We start from the raw sequence: 19094 nt of genomic DNA on the forward strand, positions 1-19094 counted from the left end.
TTTTGTTGTATGCTGTCCAATCAGCGACAAGTCTACATGATTACATTCATGCTGTCCACAGTGTACAGATACAGGATATAGGGAATAACGTTTAGTGCAAGGTAAAGTCCGATGAAAGATCGTTCGAATATCTTCAATGAGGTAGATGGTAGGTCAGAACTGCTCTCTAGTTGGTCATAGGATGGTTCAGTTGCCTGATAACAGCGGGGAAGAAACTGTCCCTGAATCTAGAGATTTGTGTTTTCACACTTCTTTACCCTTTGCTTGATTCAATTAGAAAGTGCATCCTGAAATATGAGAGGGTCTATTCAGCAAAGTATGGATGATCAGAACATGTCGCTTATTTTTTTCTGGAAACCAAGGATCCAAAAACTTTCTGGGCTTTGCTTCCTCGACATGATAACATTCTTCGACATGATAACATTCTTCTTGACACTTTCTTCTGTCCCCTTCCAAGCTTGCTGCAATGCTCTCCTATGAGCTCATCATAAAATTTATCCAAAGAGATAAGCCACAGTTTTAAATCAAAATATTAGGATTGTTTAATGGCTCCAGACCAATCTTTTAATCAAGGTTGAATGCCTGCCTTTCCATTTGAGTTCATGTTTTGAACTCTAGGAGCCCTCATTCCTAATGAGAATTATGCCATTCCTTGAAATTAGAGGTTAATCTATTTGAGGCGGTGAACACTTGCAACACACATTACTAAAGCTTACTCTGATCTCCTGAGATTAGTCAAAATTATATGGAAGACTCTGCTCTAGCGCAGCGAGTTTGTTCACTGAAATGGATCCTTAGCAACTCTTCCAAGAATATCCATGCAGATTGTGGTCCTGTCACATTATTGCTACACCGACTGCTGGATGTGAATAAGCTCTTAACAACTTTCCCTGTGGCAGCTACAGTACATCAACAGACAAGGTAACCGTGGAGGGAAGGGAAAAGATAAGAAAAAAAGGAATCGGAGTACTGATACATAGTTCCCTGAAATTGGCATCACAGATAGAGAGGGTGGTCAAGAAGGCTTTTGGTACATTGGCCTTCATCACTCAGGGTATTTAGTATAAAAGTTGGGAAGTTGTGTTGCAGTTGTACAAAAGATGCTGGAGAGGCCATACTTGGAGCTGGGTTCAGTTTTAATCACCCTGCTATAGGAAGAATGCCATTAAGTTGGAAGGACTGAAAAGAAAAGTTATGAGAATGTTGGAAGAACTTGAGGGGCTGAGCTATAGGGGGAGGTTGGGCATCCTAGAACTTTAATTCTGAAAGCGCAGGAGGTGGAGGGATGATCTTATACAGTCATTTTAAATCATGAGCGGGATAGGGTGATTGCAAATAATTCTTTACCCAGGGTAGGGAAATCAAAAACAAGTGAACATATAACGTGAGGGGAACATGATTTAATACAAACCTGAGGAGCAACTTTTCACTCAGAGCTGGATGTATGGAACAGATAATATAACATTTCAAGGACACTTGGACAGGTACGTGGATAGAGAAGGTTAAGAGGGATATGGGGAAAACTAACAAGTGTGACTAAGACTGGGACATCTTGGTCAGCAAGGATGAGTTGGGCCTGTTTCTGTGCTCTGTGGCTCTCCTTTTGACACTGATTTCCCATTTAGTCATACAGCACGAAAGTTGATCCTTTGGTCCAACTTGCCCCTGCCAAATAAGATGCTAGTCTCATTTGCCTGCATTTCAGCCATATCTCTCTAGACCTTTCATATCCATGTACCTGTCAAAATATATTTTATATGTTGTTACTTTTATGTCAAATGTTGTCATGTTTGCAGGTCTTCAGTGCGCACTCACGGTGTTTACAGGACTATGAAAAGCCAGAGTTTTTTGTCCCAACACATATCTCCCCAAAAAAATTGGCAGCTGCAAACCAGGTTTACTGTCAGGAACCGCTTTTTGATAATGGTGATAATCAATCAATCAATACTTTATTACAGACTCAAGGTCCAGATAAAAGCCAAGACATTTATATATAATAAACATACAGAAGCACAATAAGTTACATACAAATACTCCGAATTCTTCAAATGTCACTGAAGGTCTTAAGGATCATTTGATTTAATTATTGTATCTTTCCAGTTGCAACTTTCCCCAGGAAAATGAGACATGACAATAGTCTACATGTTCCACATTTAACATGTAGCCCTGCACAAATTATGGTGGCAACAATGTATCCAAGTGACATGCCACAAATCTCTGAATTTTAGTTAATTTATTGTCACGTGTACGTAGGTACAGTGAAAAGCTTTTGTTGTGTGCTAACAAGTCAGTGAAAAGATAATACATGATTACAATCGACCCATAGTGTAGAGATACATGATAATGGGAATAACATGACTAACGTTTAGTGCAAGATAAAATCTTGTATAGTCCGACCAAAGATAGTCCAAGAATCTCCAATGAGGTAGTTAGTAGCTCAGGACTGCTCTCTAGTTGTCGGTAGATGGTTCAGTTGCCTGATTACAGCTGGGAAGAAAATGACTCTGTATCTGGAGGTGTGTGTTTTCACTCTTTTGCCCGACAGGAGAGGGGAGGAGTGTTTGGGGTGCGACTCGTCCTTAATGATGCTTCTGACCTTGCAGAGACAGTGTGAGGTGTAAATGGAGTAAATGTGAGGGCGGTTGGTTTGTGTGATGGTCTGGTCTGCATCCTCAATTCTCTGCAATTTTGTGCGGTCTTGGATGGGCCAGTTCCCAAACTATGCTGTGATGCAACCCGATGAAATGTTTTCCACGGGATATCTGTGGAAGTTGGTGAGAGTTGTTGGGGACATGCCAAACCTCCAAAGCCTTCTAAGGAAGTAGAGGCGTTGGTGTGATTTCTTGGCCATTGCTTCAATATGGTTGTCCAAGAAAAGGTGTTGGTGATATTTACTCCTAGGAATTTGAAGCTTTCAATCATCTCTACCTCAGCGCTGTCATTGCAAGCCACGGCATACACCGATGAGCCAAAACATTATGACCACTGACAGGTGAAGTGAATAACATTGATTATCTTGTTACAATGGCACCTGTCAAGGGGAGGGATATATTAGGCAGCAAGTGAACAGTCAGTTCTTGAAGTTGATATGTTGGATGCAGGAGAAATGGGCAGGAGTAAAGACCTGAGCGACTTTGACAAGGGCCAAATTGTTATGGCCAGATGGGTCAGAGCATCTCTGAAATGGCAAGGCTTGTGGGATGCTCCTGGTCGACCGACAGTGGTCTGAGGAGACAGGCGACGGTGTTGGGCGCCCAAGGCTCATCGATGCGCGAGGACAACGATGGCTATCCCATCTGGTCCGAACCGACAGAAGGTTTACTGTGGCACAAGTCACAGAAAATTTTAATGGTGGTCACAGGAGGAATGTGTCACAATACACAGTGCATCGCACCCTGCTGTGTATGGGGCTGCGTATGGGTGCAGACTGGTGAGAATGCCCATGATGACCCCTGTCCACCATCGAAAGCGCCTACATTGGGCACGCGAGTGCCGGAACTGGACCTTGGAGCAGTGGAAAAAGGTCGCATCCCGTTTTCTTTTAGATCATGTGGATGGCCATGTACGTGTGCATCGTTTACCTGGGGAAGTGATGGCACCAGGATGGCATGGTGGGAAGACAACAAGCCGGTGGAGGGAGTGTGATGCTCTGGGCAATGTTCTGCTGGGAAACCCTGGGTCCGGCCATTCATGTGGACGTCAATTTGACGCGTGTCACCTACCTAAACATCGTTGCAGACCAGGTACACTCCTTCATGGCAATGGTATTCCCTAATGGCAGTGGCCTCTTTCAGCAGGATAATGCGCCCTGCCGCACTGCACACATTGTTCGGGAATGGTTTGAGGAACATGATGAAGTGTTCACGGTGTTGCCCTGGCCTCCAAATTCTCCAGATCTCAATCTGATTGATCATCTGTGGTATGTGCTTGATCGACAAGTCCGATCCATGGCGGCTCCACCTCGCAACTTACAGGACTTGAAGGATCTGCTGCTAATGTTTTGGTGCCAGATACCACAGGACACCTTCAGGGTCTTGTAGAGTCCATGCCTCGGCGGGTCGGCGTTGTTTTGGCAGCACACGAAGGACCAACAGCATATTAGGCAGGTGGTCATAATATTTTGGCTCATTAGTGTATGTTCCACTTCGCTTCTTGAAGTCGTTCACTATCTCATTTATCTTGCTGACATTGAGAGAACGGTTGTTGTCTCGACACCAGGTCACGAGGTTCTCAATCTCCTTCCTGTGCTCTGTTTCATCATCATGTGATATTATTGTGTGATATCATAACTCTGCAAGTTAAAAAGGCTGGGGACATAATCATATGAATGTTTGCTTTTTTTTGCTGACTTTTGTATCTGAGGAAAATGGAATCCCAGGAACAAAGTTTAATCACTTGTGGAATAGAGTTAAAGCACAAGTTGTTCCATTAAATCTTATACAGAAGGTCTTATGGATTTCGCAAAAGATATTACAAAAATGCTATTCTAATTAATTAAGCTGCAGATTTTTGTATTTAAAAAATTCTTATTGTGATTATTGGATAAATATATTTATGGCTGTGGTAGCTTTGTTTTGCACAATTGTGGATTGAATTCAACTCTATAATGCCAAATTGTAAAATGAGTGTTGGACATCAAAAGCATAACCCTGTTCACCACTGGGACAAAACTTACTTTGCCAGTTCTCCCGAGGGTAATATGGAAAAAGACTGAGACCTTTCTGTAGCGCTGAATGTTTTCATTACATGGTCTTCACAGGGTGATGTAATGATTGCACAAACATTAATTGGATTGTGATGCATTTCTGTTACAAGACTTTCACGCGTATGCAAATAAGACCCATCTGTACTTCCCCATCACATCTCCCAATCTCACTTTCTGTTGTAGGTTTGGGTTTTTTTCTCTCTGTAGCTGTTTCCTTTAGTTAAACATTTGGAAATGCCCTTGCCCGACCAGTGCCTACTACTTTATATGAAGCTTATGACAGATTTTGAGAGCTGAACATTTCAGAGAGTTTCAAACATCACATATGTGAGCTTGTATCGCCAGAGGAGTATTAAAGGTGAAATAAAATTTGAAAGGAAATTAGGAAGGCAAAGACAAAATGATGTTGGATTCAAATTTGCCTCATTGGCAGGCAACAAAGGAGGGTGGCCAACTGGAAGATTTTTGACGCACGTCTGTTTATAACAGGATCCAACAGGTTTCAGCAAAATTATTTTAGTGGTCTATATTTCAATTACTTTGATAAATGTAGGACTCAAGATTAAGGAGTTTTTGGACAAAATAAAAACTGATAATGTGGTTGATAGTGTGGAAGGAAATTGTAAACTACAGGAAAACATCAATGGACAGGTTAAGAATTCAGTTCAGTGAAGTAGGAGTAATGTTTTTCGGAGGCAAAGAATGTAAGGGAGTATACAATAAGTCACAGGGCACTGAGAAGAAAAGACAGATCAAAGCGCCTTTAAATCCTTAAGTAGCAGGACATTGGTCAAGGAAGTGTACCAGATTCTTGCTATTATTGGCAAGGAATTCAAACGGCGCAGCGGTAGAATTGCTGCCTTACAGCGCCAGAAACCCAGGTTCGATCCTGGCTATGGGTGCTTGTCTGTATGGAGTTTGTACATTCTCCCCGTGACCTACGTGGGTTTCCTCCCACACTCCAAAGACATATGTTTGTGGATTAATTGGCTTGGTATAAATGTAAAAATTGTCCCTAGTGTAGGATTGCGTTATTATGCGGGGATCGCTGGTCGGTGTGGACTCGATGGGCCGAAGGGCCTGTTTCCAAGCTCCATCTCTAAACTAAACAGAAAAAAGAGAAATTGTCAAAGTTTCATCAGTTTGAAAATATTTGCGATCTTCCCTCACGTTGCTGACTTCCCCAGGATGCCATCATAGCAATCGTTGTCCCTTCTTTGAAACAAAGGATTTCTGTAACATAGAATACTACTCATCAAAGTTGTTGCTGATAATTAAGGCAATGTCTTGCTGACTTGTAAGAGTTTTTACTCTGCCATATGACACTAGTGCAACTGGCTAAAGCACCTGTTGAACAAGACTTCTCAAAAGGAGCACACCGCAAACAACACATTGTAAAATTGCACTGTTCCAATATTTAGCGGTTAATTCTTGTACCTATTAATTTGGAGATGGCTACGTTCTTTGCCAAACAACGTGAAATTCTAGTTTAGTGATGCATTCAGAATGGTACTAAGGGACAATCTAGAAGGAGGAGGTCAGGCCATAAAGTGAACAGCAGTAGAAAGAAGCAGTGGTGCAGATATTACAAACATCACATTGTTTCTTTCATTCTCCACTTTATAAAACCTACATTGCTGTAATTCCAGGTACTATCTGAGGGTTAGTGATGCCATATGTTGAGTTAAAACAATGGTATTAATGGTCTTGGGCCTTTTCTGAATACAGCTTGGCATTGGATGACCTTACTGTAGTTTGTGTCTCTAATGGTGTCATGTGTGTAATCACCATCTCGACCTCCAGTTATGTAAACATCCTTCCGAAGTGTTACGTTGATCATGAGAACCAGCAGCCTCCCACTTTGCTGGTAATGGTTCTGAATCTCAATGTTCATTGAGCTGTGGAAAATAAACATAGAGAGTCAGATCATGGCACAATTATAGGGATGGCATTCTTGGTTTTTTTGAAGCTCCACAACACATGTATAGGTGAGGGATCAGGGGTATACTAGAGGCAATCTAAATAAAAAATAAGGTGATTGTAAGACAAGCCAGGCTAGGCTGATTTGCAGTGAAAATACCATGAAATGTTTACTTCCAAAGCAGTCATGAAACGATCAAATAGAGATGCAACAGAAATACGATAGGCTTGCCACTGTGTGTCCCAACAATATCTGCCCAGATTCACCCAGAAGCTAGAGTGCTTCTTGCTCTAAGTGTTATGAGAGGCAGCTGAGAGTTGAAACTTATGTGCCTTCTCTATAGGCATCTTGGTCACCACCTACTGAAAGAAAGAAAGCAGACCAAATGTAGCCACAAGGAATGCAGATGCTGGAGAACATGCAACATTTCATGCCGGGACCTTTCCTCAGACAAAATATTATGATGCAAGGGAAACTAAGCATGGCTTTTTTTTAAACGGGCATGTGAATTTTCCGCATTTCCGCAGATTTCCGCGTTTTTATAATCCATTTTCCGCGCTTTTTGCATGATTTCCACGTTTTTCACTTTGCCAAAACCGGGTTTACCAACGGAGAAATCGGATTGAAAAAAAAAGAAAAGAAACGATATATAGACTTGTAATGAACATTAGAGGCTAGAGGTCACTAGGGTTTCCGGCGAGAAATCCCCCTGCCCTGGAAGTCTCCACGAAAATGTGGCACTTAGGCTGGGCAAGGCAGCCAATCTCGACCTCATCGGGACTTCCACGGCCGATCGATGGGTTGAATTTGAAACCTGCGGCCGGGGCTCTGGAACACCAGCCCAGCTGGAGCCAGCACATCTATCCCCATAGCCGACTGCCTTGGCCGGCTGGATAACCGAGCAAAGCTCTGGAACCAAGAGTGCCAGAAAATCAGTGATGGAACTGTAATGAGTAAATATTAAATTTAAGTGCAAGATTAATTAATTAACTAAATTAATTAAGATGGGGTTCAAATATAAAACACAGCAAAAAAGCCAATTACCACCTTTTTGGGCTGATTATCAATTAATGTGCAAATTTACTTCAAAATGTTATTAGAATACAGTGACATATTCACATTATTTTGTAATGTCTGTTTTTACTTTGAAAGGCAGTAGAAGAGGCTTGAAACGAGTAATTTTGTGTGTAAATTTTCCAATTTTTTGACCCCCGCTGACCCCCTCGGCTCTTTTCCCCTTTTTTTTACCTCACTCACATGCCTGTTTAAAGCCATTAAACGTCTCATTTTATCGGGAGCGATCAGGAGCTGAAAGCAAATAGTAGCAGGTGAGATGAGAAAGGAAATATTCTGCATGAAAAAGAGCTTGTGAGGGAAAGTTTGGTAGTGGATCGCATCATGGCGCAGGTTCAGGGATCACAAGTACAGCTGGATACAGGGCCGTCTTAACGCATGGGCCTGATGGGCACTTGCCCGGGGCCCCACGAGCATAGGGGCCCCATGCTGATCTGTGTATGTTAAGTGACTTGCAATAAATAAATACTACTTTAAAAGTGTAGGTTCAATAAGTGCTTTTTTCGCAACATTTTCGGTCCCTAAGTGCTTCTCACAGCGATCTGTAAGTGCTTTTCGCAACAATGTAGCACCCTAAGTCCATCGCTAAGTGCTTTTCGGTAAGTGCTTTTCGCCGGCACGACAGGGGGGGGCTGGTAGGGAAAGGGGGGTGGGGGAGAGTAACGGTAGGGGCCCCAGTACACTGCTTTGCCCGGGGGCCCATAATGCTGTAAAAACGGCCCTGGCTGGATATATTTGAAAAGGATGAAGATTATCTTTCCCTGACTGCTCTGGTGTGATTATTAAGTCATACTCTACAGTGCTGTCCTTAAAGTCACATTGTCTGTTGCTCTTTAAGTAAACAGAGAATTTATATCGTTGTTGCTGTCTAATTTCTCTACATCACAATAGTTTTCCACCTCTTTAATGACAGAAAGTTGTACTCGTCCATCCACCTATGCTTGATAAATGGGATATATACTCCTTGTTAAATTAACAACATATAAAAGTGATGGCATCATTATGTGACAAATTCTACTTTTGGTTTAGTCAATGGCAGAAATCATTCTGTGTTACAGTTCTGCGATGTAGGTGTCAAACATCAGACTGTACAAATCATGATTATTTAGGTAGTATTCCCAGAGATCATACTAAAAGTAACAGATATACTTTACATACTGTAACAAAATGAGCCACATAAATATGCCTAGATTCTAGCACAGAAGAAAGATGTTTGTATCTAAGGAATAGATGTAAAATAGCCCGAGTTCAGAACAAAATTCTCTTATTTGAAAGGGATGAGTTTTTGAAAGGACCAAATTGCAAAATTGCCTTTTAGGTTTTTAGGATGTCTCTGCTGATGTCTAATGAAACTTCTTAGCTATTAGCTATTAAGGAGATAGCAGACAATCAGTTCACTTTTTTTTCTTTCATTTTATCATCAGACACAGTACAAGACAAGTCATCTATTGTTCCTTGTGGCTGCAAGACAAGTCTAATTGACATAAGGGAACAATCCCTTCAACAAATGGAACTATTTGCTTTTTCTTGGAGTTTTTTCCCATACTTAGCATTCTAAAGAAAAGTTGAGCATAAGTACTCTGATCCCAAAAAGAGCAAGATTAGGTGCCCACTATTTAATTCATCACGTGGTGGCCAGTTTAATCCAAGGACACAGGGACTGAAATTTATCCAGATTTTTTATTGATCATCAGTCAAAATATAATATATCACTGATAATTTCTTCTTTTATACTCTTTTGATGTGATATATTATTCATTACAATGATATTTAAGTGATATTTCAATCCATCAGATATTGTACGAGTAGAGCTTTGTGGGGAGGCCATTTAAAACTGAGGCGAGAAGGAACTTTTTCCCCCAGAGAGTTGTGAATTTGTGGAATTCTCTGCCACAGAGGGCAGTGGAGGCCAAATCACTGGATGAATTTAAGAGAGAGTTAGATAGAGCTCTGGGGGCTAGTGGAATCAAGGGATATGAGGAGAAGGCAGGCACAGGTTACTGATTGTGAATGATCATCCATGATCACAATGAATGGCGGTGCTGGCTCGAAGGGCCGAATGGCCTTCTCCTGCACCTATTTTCTATGTTTGCCTGATGTCACAGTATAAAGCAGATGATGTGAACCTGAACTTTCTAGCTTTTGTTGACCAACCACTAAGCAATATTTTAATTTACCTAAACAGACAGTTTCCTAATTTTAACAGTATACATGCTCCTTTGATCAAATAATTGCCCTGCAAAGAATGACTATCATGTGCCATCCGCCAAATGGTTTGTACATTTATCTGGCCACCATTATCCCTTTCAACATTTGATAGTTCCTTTTTTAAAAATGTTAACACATTCTCAGGATGACTCATTAATATATATGATAAAACATAGAACAGTACAGCAGAAGAACAGGTCCTTCGGCCCACAATGTCTGTGCCAAACATGATATCAAGACCAACTGTTATCTGTCTGCACATAATCCACTTCCCTCCATTCGCTGCATATCCACATTCCAATCCTAAAGCCTCTTTTACCGCTATCCACTATCATGTCTTCCTCAACCACTACCCCTGCTTCAGGCTCTAGGCACTTGCCACCCACTGTGAAAAAAAAACTTGCTCCACACATCTCCTTTAAACTTTGCCTCTCTCACATTAAAGCCATGCCCTTTAGGATTTATTTTTTTCATCCTAGAGAAAAAGGTTCTGACTGTCTACCCTATCTGTGCCTCCCATCATTTTATATACTTCCATCATGTCTCCCCGCAAATAATCCAAGTCTGTCCAACCTCTTCCTGTAGCTAATACTCCCTAATCGACGCGTCATCCTGGTAAACCTCTGGACCCTTTCCAAAGCCTCCACATCCTTCCTGTAATGGGGCAATCAGAACTGCACATGCATATGTACTCCAAATGCATATAACGCTACATCATGACTTCCTGACTCTTATACCAAATGCCCTGACCCATGAAAGCAAGCAGATCATAAGCCTTGTTTACCACTCTATCTACTTGTGCTGCCACTTTCAGAGAGTGCTGGGCTTGGACCCCCAAGATCCCTCTGTACATCTACATTGTTAAGGGTCATGCCATTAATTGTATATTTCCCTGTACATTTGGCCTCCGAATGTGCAACATCTCACATTTGCTCTGATTAAACTCCAACTGCTATTTCTCTGCCCATTTCTGTAGCTGATTTATATCTCACTGTAAACCTTGATAGCCTTTCTCACCGTGACCCGAGCAATCCTGGTGTCATCTACAAACTTACTAACCAACCTGTCTATTTTTACGTATACGTCATTTACATATATATCACAAACAGCAGAGATCCTTGCGGAACTCCGGTGGTCATATATCTCCAGGCTGAATACTGTCCTTCCACCACCACCCTCTGCCTTTTGCCCTTCTAATCACCTGCTTGAGTTCTTTCCTCCTTTATAATTTCATTTTGTGAGGTTATTTCTTTTAATTGAAGCTTGCTTTTGCTGATTGGCTTATTGGTGCATCACTGTGAGTTTTTGCATGTTCTGTATATAGTGCGATTAAATCTTATTTTAAATGTGTAGTTTTAAATTTTTTGTTTGCCGCTCCACTGGTAAGGTTCACCAGCATGAGCTAACATAAAGGTACTTGGAATATCCTAGCTAAATCACTGTAAGGACCTAACTAAATTAAAAAATAGAAGCCGAGTTCTTAGTTTGAAGGAAAAAGTGACATTTAGGGCTCATTTTTAATGAAATTGCAATCAAATTTTGGAGAGGTGTGATCTACTTAAAACCTAATGATATGCTAGTGGAGGAACTAGAAGAAAATGGACAAGAATTTTTTTTAACGTTTTTTTTGTGTTATCATAAAATCAGAATGTATAATCACTAATGTGAAGGGTTAAACCAACAAATCAAATAGAAAAATGTGATTAAATCAGTTCTGCAGGGGAAAGCACCTCAGGGATGAGATAGAATAAAGAAAAATGTCTGATCAATTGAATTTCTTCCTTCCTGCTCTTCTCGCAAACACAGGGCTTGCTGATAGATTGTAATATTTCAGTGTGTGTTAAATTATGGAATAAATTGTCATAAGGTCATCAGTAATAGGAGCAGAATTAGGCCATTCGTCCCATCAAGTCTACTCCGCCATTCAATCATGGCTGATCTATCTCTCCCTCCTAACCCCCATTCTCCTGCCTTCTCATAACCACTAGCGGCTCATTAACTCAGGAATCACATAGGAAACCTTAGATTCATTCAAACAAAGATATTTTCTTTGTCATGTGCATTACTCCCACACCTTTGTTGCAATCTAAAACAAACTTACTTGCTCAATTGTTGCCAATTGAAGAAAATAATAAGCTTTCCATTGTCCTGCAGCTATGATATGAGATATATAAGAAAAGTGCAAATTTGCTTCATGAAAATGGTATTTGACACCAATTGTAGACATACATGAAACAAGATTTAAAAGTCCACCACTCCCAACCAACGTTCTTTCACATATTATCTCTCCAGTAAGGAATGCTCTACTGCAGCACTATGTTTGGATTGGAATTTGAAAGGAACTGGATTATCAAAAAAGCCCTGTAAAGAAATTTAATTAGTACAAATGCAGTATAAAACTCTCCGAAGTTCAGAGATAAAAACAGAGTGCTAAAAATATTGAACAGATCAACTAGTATCTGTGAGGAGAGAAAAATAAAGTTGATATTAACATTCAGGTCAGTGAACAAAAAACAAAGTGCTGGAGGAACTCAGCATGGCAGACAGTATCTTTGTAGGGAAAAGGGCCGATGACATTTCAGGTTGGGACCCTTCTTCATCAGATATACTACTGAGTTTTTCCAACATATTCTGCTTTGATTTCAGATTTTCAATATCTTTTGCTTTCCTGTCTTCTGGGACTGACTCCATTCAAAACGTTTGAATAATATATGGCAAAGAATAACAGTAATATTTACTTGACAGTATTATCAAAATATTGTCAAACATTTTAATTTCTTTGATGACAGAGAAAGCAGTATTTGTGAAAAGCCAATGGAGGTGGATAAATTCATTAGTTCTAGAGTCAATTAATTTTCATATTAAATCAAAATACCTACGTTAATGCAGAATCTAACATTGACACATTCCCATTGCTTTACATAATGAAACAAATTGAAGTGCAAACTTTCCATTAAATAATTCATTTTGATTGCTATTTTATATCTATCAAATGATTAAGAATACCCTTTCAGGCTGACCAGTAATATTGTTTAAAGGAATACATAATATCAGTTTAATGAATTGGCAACCTGCAGTTGGATGCCAGAAGAAAGTTAAGGAATTTTTACCCCACACATTGAAAGTGGTTTAATATCTTATGCAAAGAGCAGGCTATTAATAGTAACCCATCCTTCAGTACTGCACTGAGATCTCAGGTCTCATACGCACAGACACACACCTCCAGAGTTCACACTATTTAGAATTGAGCTAAACTGGCATAGGTTTATCTATCAGAACCTTAGCTAGGCAAGGGAGAATTCATGACAGCAGATTCTACACACTCCATTGAAAGAAATAAGAACTGCCATTTAGTATAAGAAAATAACTGCAGATGCTGGTACAAATCGATTTATTCACAAAATGCTGGAGTAACTCAGCAGGTCAGGCAACATCTCGGGAGAGAAGGAATGGGTGACGTTTCGGGTCGAGACCCTTCTTCAGACTGCCATTTATTTGGATCTAATCATATTTTCTGGACAGGTTAAAGTATTTGAATACCAAATAATTATTTATAGAGGAAAATTAATTTGCAAAAAATGAAAACTCAGCTATTTCCATTTGTGAAGCCTCGTCAGCTCCTTACAATTCCGGCATTTATCTCTCATTTCAAAATAGTGATTACTCCACCCAAGACAGAGTGGTTTATTTGTGCTCCAGACTGATCAAAACAATTAAATTTTGGAGAGTGGAAAAACTGCGTTAAATCTTTTTTGATCTGTACTGCTAATTGCTATGTAATGTTATTGCAGAAAATGTGAAATAGTTATAAAAAAAGAATATCCACGGGTACCTCTCTGGCTTAAAAGTTTCTGGTTGTATTGTTATTATGTCATTAAATGTTTGAAGGGAAAGGTAAGAAGTCACTGGTAAGACAATTTTTCATCAACATTTGATAAAATTAGTAAGTTTCTGAGTTCTTCAGGGTCATCTGTGCAAGGAACAATCCGTGCAAAATTGCTGGCTGCCAATTTGTATTAGCAAGTACCTTGGCTTCCAGCTTGGATTACTGTGATTGCTAGAGGAACTACAAATGGTAGGAGATCAGAACTGCATTTCACCAGAATATTTTATTATTAAGATGATGCAATAATAATTTAATGAGGAATAATGGTTTTCATTGAATCCTATAATTTCTTCTTTGACCAGATCACAGTCTACTTACGAATACTCAAATGCATGTATCCTTGTCTTCAATCTCATATTTTACATACAAACTAAACTTTCTCACTTATGTCATAGTAAGTTCTGTTTTTTTTTAGAAGAATGCGAGTTTATCCGCAGTGGAGTATGGGCACAAACTTCTGCTGGCTATCGCAGTCACTGTGGTAGTGATGATTATTATTGCAGTGGTTTGCCTAATAGAGGTAGGTTTCTACTCTTTAATATTTTATTATTTTCATGTGTTTAATATGAAAACCTATAAAGCCAATGTAGTGCTTCCAATTATTTTGGTCATTTATGTTACAAAAATAAATTTAGTAACGCTGTAAATTGGGAGAATTTACTTCTATGCCTGAACGAATTAAGATTCAGTACAAAGAATTTCACAATATTTACCTCTGACTGGTTCGATTCTTATTACTCTCTATGCTGAGATGATTGGAATTTCCAGAGTCTCTATTTAAAGGTGTAATTTATTCACCTAGTTAAAGAAACAAATCATATGCCAATTTATGCATGGAACTACCCTTGATAAATGTTTATATCGTGATTTTAGCGACAGTACAGTGATATAGTTATATAGTTTCGTGTAATAATATATCGTGCTTTTGTTTTATTTGACAAATTCACATTGGGAAGATGTCACTGTGAATTTTGATGGGGACGATAAGGGGACCATAAGTTTGTGTTCCAATTTTCAGGGCAGTCAGAGGGCAAACTCATCATTATCCTCAAAAAAGTCATTTGAAATCCATGAAATCAATGAAAATCCTAACAAGTGAAAGATCTTAAAGAGTCAAGAATAACATGTACCATTAAACTGGTGCATGGATAGGCCAGGTTTAGAGGGATATGGGCCAAATGCAGGAAAGTGGAACTAGTATAGATGGCTCCAGGTTTAAATCCTATTTCCTTTCTGCTAATGAGCCGAATTTCCTGGTAAAGACATTTCCTGAAAAAAGGCACTCTACTTCTTGTACCCATTTCTTTTGAATGATGATTGAAGTGCTTTTACAATGCATGAGACCATCCACCTTGATTGTTACTCTACTGTCTAGAGTATGCTTATCCTCTTTACCGAACAAACCTCCTCTGAAAACCTTGCTCCAGAAAATTACTCTTCATGCTTCATAACTAATTGCAATTGATCTCTGGGTATATTCTCCATTGTTATATCATCTCTTCGAGGAAGTCCAGAACATTTTCCACCTATTCCACTCCCCTTTATGAATGTTGAGTGGTTTTCATGTCGGGAAACGACTTTGAACCAGCCACTCATAAATTGAACTTCTACGTGCAGCTATGATGTCCTTCATCCTACATACCAAATGTGCCTGCATCCCAAGTATAAATGAGCTAATAACAGAAAAATGAACAAAAATGGTTGTTCCCAGCCAGACAAAAATAGGTTGATAGCAGTTTGTTCAATAATGTTCAATATTCCTGAGAAGACACACACAGAATAAAAGGACATACCTTTAGAATGAAGAAGAGGAATTTCTTTAGCCGAAGCATGAGAATCCGTGGAATTCATTGCCACACAGGCTGTGGAGGCCAGGGCATTATTTTTAAAGCAGAGATTAAAGGTTCTTGGTTAAGAAAAGCATCAAATTTTATGGGGAGAAGGCAGGAGAAGGAGGTTGAGAGGAGAAATTAGTTTAGCCATGATTGAATGGTGGAGTAGACTTGATGGGCTGAATAGCCTATCCAGCGCCTAAGTCTTATGGTCTATGGTCTTATTTATAACAAAAACAAGCACATGCCTTACAATAATCAGAACTTACAATAATTGAGAGATAAGAGCACAGATGAGACTCAGACCATAGATTCAGCAGACAGCATCTGTAAGCAGAGAACTGTTGTAGTAGAACAGGAGTAGAAATCATCATTTTTCTTGGTTAGATTTTTGCTGATTGGACATGTATCTCAGGAAGAAAGTCAATCAATGCCTTGGACTCAACATACCAGAGTATGGTTCTCATTTACCTCTCCCCTGGTTGAGTTGTTTACCTACTAAGGATGTTTTAAAAGGATGTGTCTTCCATGCACTCCCAGCTTTAGCAGGTGAATTGGATAGATTTCTGTTCATGTTTCTGCAATTATGAGCAATGTGATCCACATGAGGTGGCACTGTGGGGTAGCGTTGGAGCTACTGCCTTATAGCACCAGAGACCTGGGTTGGATCCTGACTACAGGTGCTTGTCTGTGAGGAGTTTGTACGTTCCCTCCGTGACCTGCTATAAATAAGACCTTTCTCCAAGATCTTTGGATTCCTCCCACACTCCAAAGTTTGTAGATTAATTGGTTTGGTATAAATGTAAATTGCCCCTAGTGTGCATAGGACTAATGTTAGTATGTGGGGATCGCTGGTCAGTGCGGACTCGGTGGGCCGAAGGGTCTGTTTCTGCACTGTACATTCTGCTTGCGATAACCTGGCACTTGAATATGTTTGATATTTAAGATGCGTGAGCTGCTCGCAAGGCCAGGATTTATTGCCCTTTCCAAATTGCCTGTGTGAAGTTGTTGGTGAGCGGCCTTGTTGAATTTCTGAAGTTTTTCCAATGCAGATAGGTACTCCCACTATACTATTGGGTGGGGAGTTCCAGTACTTTAACCCAACGATGAAGGCATGGCAGTAGATTTCCGAGACCGGATGGCTACTTGGACTGGATCATATAATTGTTCCCATGCACTGCTGTCTTGGCCTTCTTGGTGGTCACATTCATGGATTGTGAGGTTCTTTCGGTGTGGCCTGGACAAGTAACTACAGAGCACTTTGTGTAGGTGTAACACACTGCATCCATGGTTGTAGAGAGAATAAATATTTATCTATTGATGTGGAATATGATGAATGTGGAATATGGAATATGTTGTCTATCTTTTTGTTGTTAGATCTAGAGATCCAAGCACATTATCAAAGGAGTACTGAGTCAGTGCTGCACTCTTGGTGGTGATGTTTTTTGGCTGAAGTGCTTAGTAGAGGCCCTATCTGTCCTTTCAGATCTCATAACACTGTTGGAGAAAAGAAGAAAAGGTCTTCATGGTGATCTGGGCCAAATATATTCATCAATCATACCCAATGAGTCAAATTATAGGCTTAGTGTCGTGTTGTTTTCAATAAGAACTTGTAGTGGCAAGACAGCTGCCCAGAATTCTTGCATGTAAATGGGAGTCTTTCTACTTGTCTTCTATGTTCAATTATGCAATTGCAGTAATTTCATTGTGCTTGAGGAAAGAATCCAGAAATTGCATCTAAATATTAATGTGGAAGTGATATTTCAAAACAATATCTGCATTCAATTAGTAAATAGTGCCCTTGAGCATGTTTTCTCTAGATCTGTGGGTGGAAATTACATTTACACATATAGCAGATATAAGCATTAATTGCAAAGGCACCATTTATTGCCCATCCCAAATTTCCCTTGCAGTGTGATAGTGGTGAGCAACCTCTTGAATCATGGAAAAACAAGATCAATAGAATTAGCAAAGTCAAAGCAAGACTTGGAACTTGACTTGTAAACGCCATCAAATATTTGGACTTTGGATCTTCATTTATAACATGTCTGAAAAAATACCATTAAAATAATAAAAATACGATAAGCACACAGTGACTTAAGATGAAGTTCAATGTACCATACGTCGGAGTAAAAATTGAGAGAACACATTGTGCAAGAAGAAGTGATATTGAAATGTAGGGAGACACAAGATGCTGGAGTAACTCAGCGGGACAGGCAGCATCTCTGGAGAGAAGGACTGGGTGACGATTCGGGTCCGAGACCCTTCTTCAGACTGATTGAAATATAGGGAAATATATATGGATAAGTTTCACCTTTTAGCACTACTGGTTCTCGGCAACTCATTGCAGGAGCACAGATCTTAATTTTGGGTGCAGCAGATTGTGTTTATTACACTGCCAGTCCAACTTAATAGAATCTTGGATGTGGATAATTATTTATGCATCCTGTAAATGATGGAATGTAAAAGTGGATCATTCATTTTGCATTACATTATTCCTTGAGATAGTTTTTGTTTTAAATCTTTTTGTACTATATGCTTTTGTTTTCTTACCTTATACTCATAACAACCAAGAGTCATTAACTTTCAGAAATTGTAATTCTCTTAATATTTTTATATTTGATAACAGATTTGCTCTCAAAGGTCAGAATCAAAGACACCGAATGCTGCAGGAGATGCTTCCAAAAAGGAATCTAAGAGGTAAGCATTCCCTTTGCTCTGTGGTATGAAATTTAATGTTCCACTTTGGCTTTCACAACCCATGTCTTTTTGTGTGAAAGAAGCTCATAAAAATTTCAACAGTTCTGTGTGTTTTGTGTACGCAGCCCTCTGAAGAAAGTTACAGACCGGTTAACAGGAAAAAAATCAAAGAAAGATGCTCAACAGGTAACAACAGACATCGCTTAATTTCTTTTCTTCGGTTCATTAATTTTAATGACATAATAGGTACATAACACAGTGCTTTTGTATTAACATTGCAGCAGTTTTATTTAGTTGAACTGAACTTGCACCTTATTTAATTGAACCAAAATGACTGCATTTATCATCAGACGCCCCTATTGGACGATGACATGGATCTACCAAAGCCACTTTGGCTTCAAGACTTGTACCAGCCATTGGACTCAGTTCGCAAGAAATCAATGGGTCATGGGTCACATTACAAAGAATCCTCTGATGAGGAAGAAGTATTTAGCAGAACTCATATGAGGTAAACTATCTTAGTGTAAGGCAATCAACAGCTGCTATGATAAATCTTAATTTGGTTTTATACTCTATTATTACTTATATTGCTTTGTATCAATGTCATCAGAGAATGTGATAAGATTGAAATGTTACAATCAAATGATTCAATAAGACACATATAGGACAAAAGGATAATCCAGACACTAAACAAGGGTGTTTTTATATGGGGGGAAAAATCAAGCAAGTTTTAGAGACTATCTGATCCACCGCATTATTCTCACATCG

The 19094-nt window shown here is 39.5% G+C and overlaps 1 long non-coding RNA gene across 1 annotated transcript; it reads left to right on the forward strand.

Annotated features, from left to right (window-relative positions):
- The first annotated feature begins 14238 nt into the window (after nucleotides 1-14238).
- On the forward strand, nucleotides 14239-18702 carry LOC144607579 (uncharacterized). The gene is made up of 4 exons (XR_013549112.1): nucleotides 14239-14314; nucleotides 18256-18326; nucleotides 18452-18512; nucleotides 18677-18702. It is a non-coding gene; the product is annotated as an uncharacterized LOC144607579 (long non-coding RNA).
- The last annotated feature ends 392 nt before the right edge of the window (nucleotides 18703-19094 follow it).

The sequence above is a fragment of the Rhinoraja longicauda genome, chromosome 29 (genome assembly GCF_053455715.1).
Source record: "Rhinoraja longicauda isolate Sanriku21f chromosome 29, sRhiLon1.1, whole genome shotgun sequence".
NCBI classification, from domain to species: Eukaryota; Metazoa; Chordata; class Chondrichthyes; order Rajiformes; family Arhynchobatidae; genus Rhinoraja; species Rhinoraja longicauda.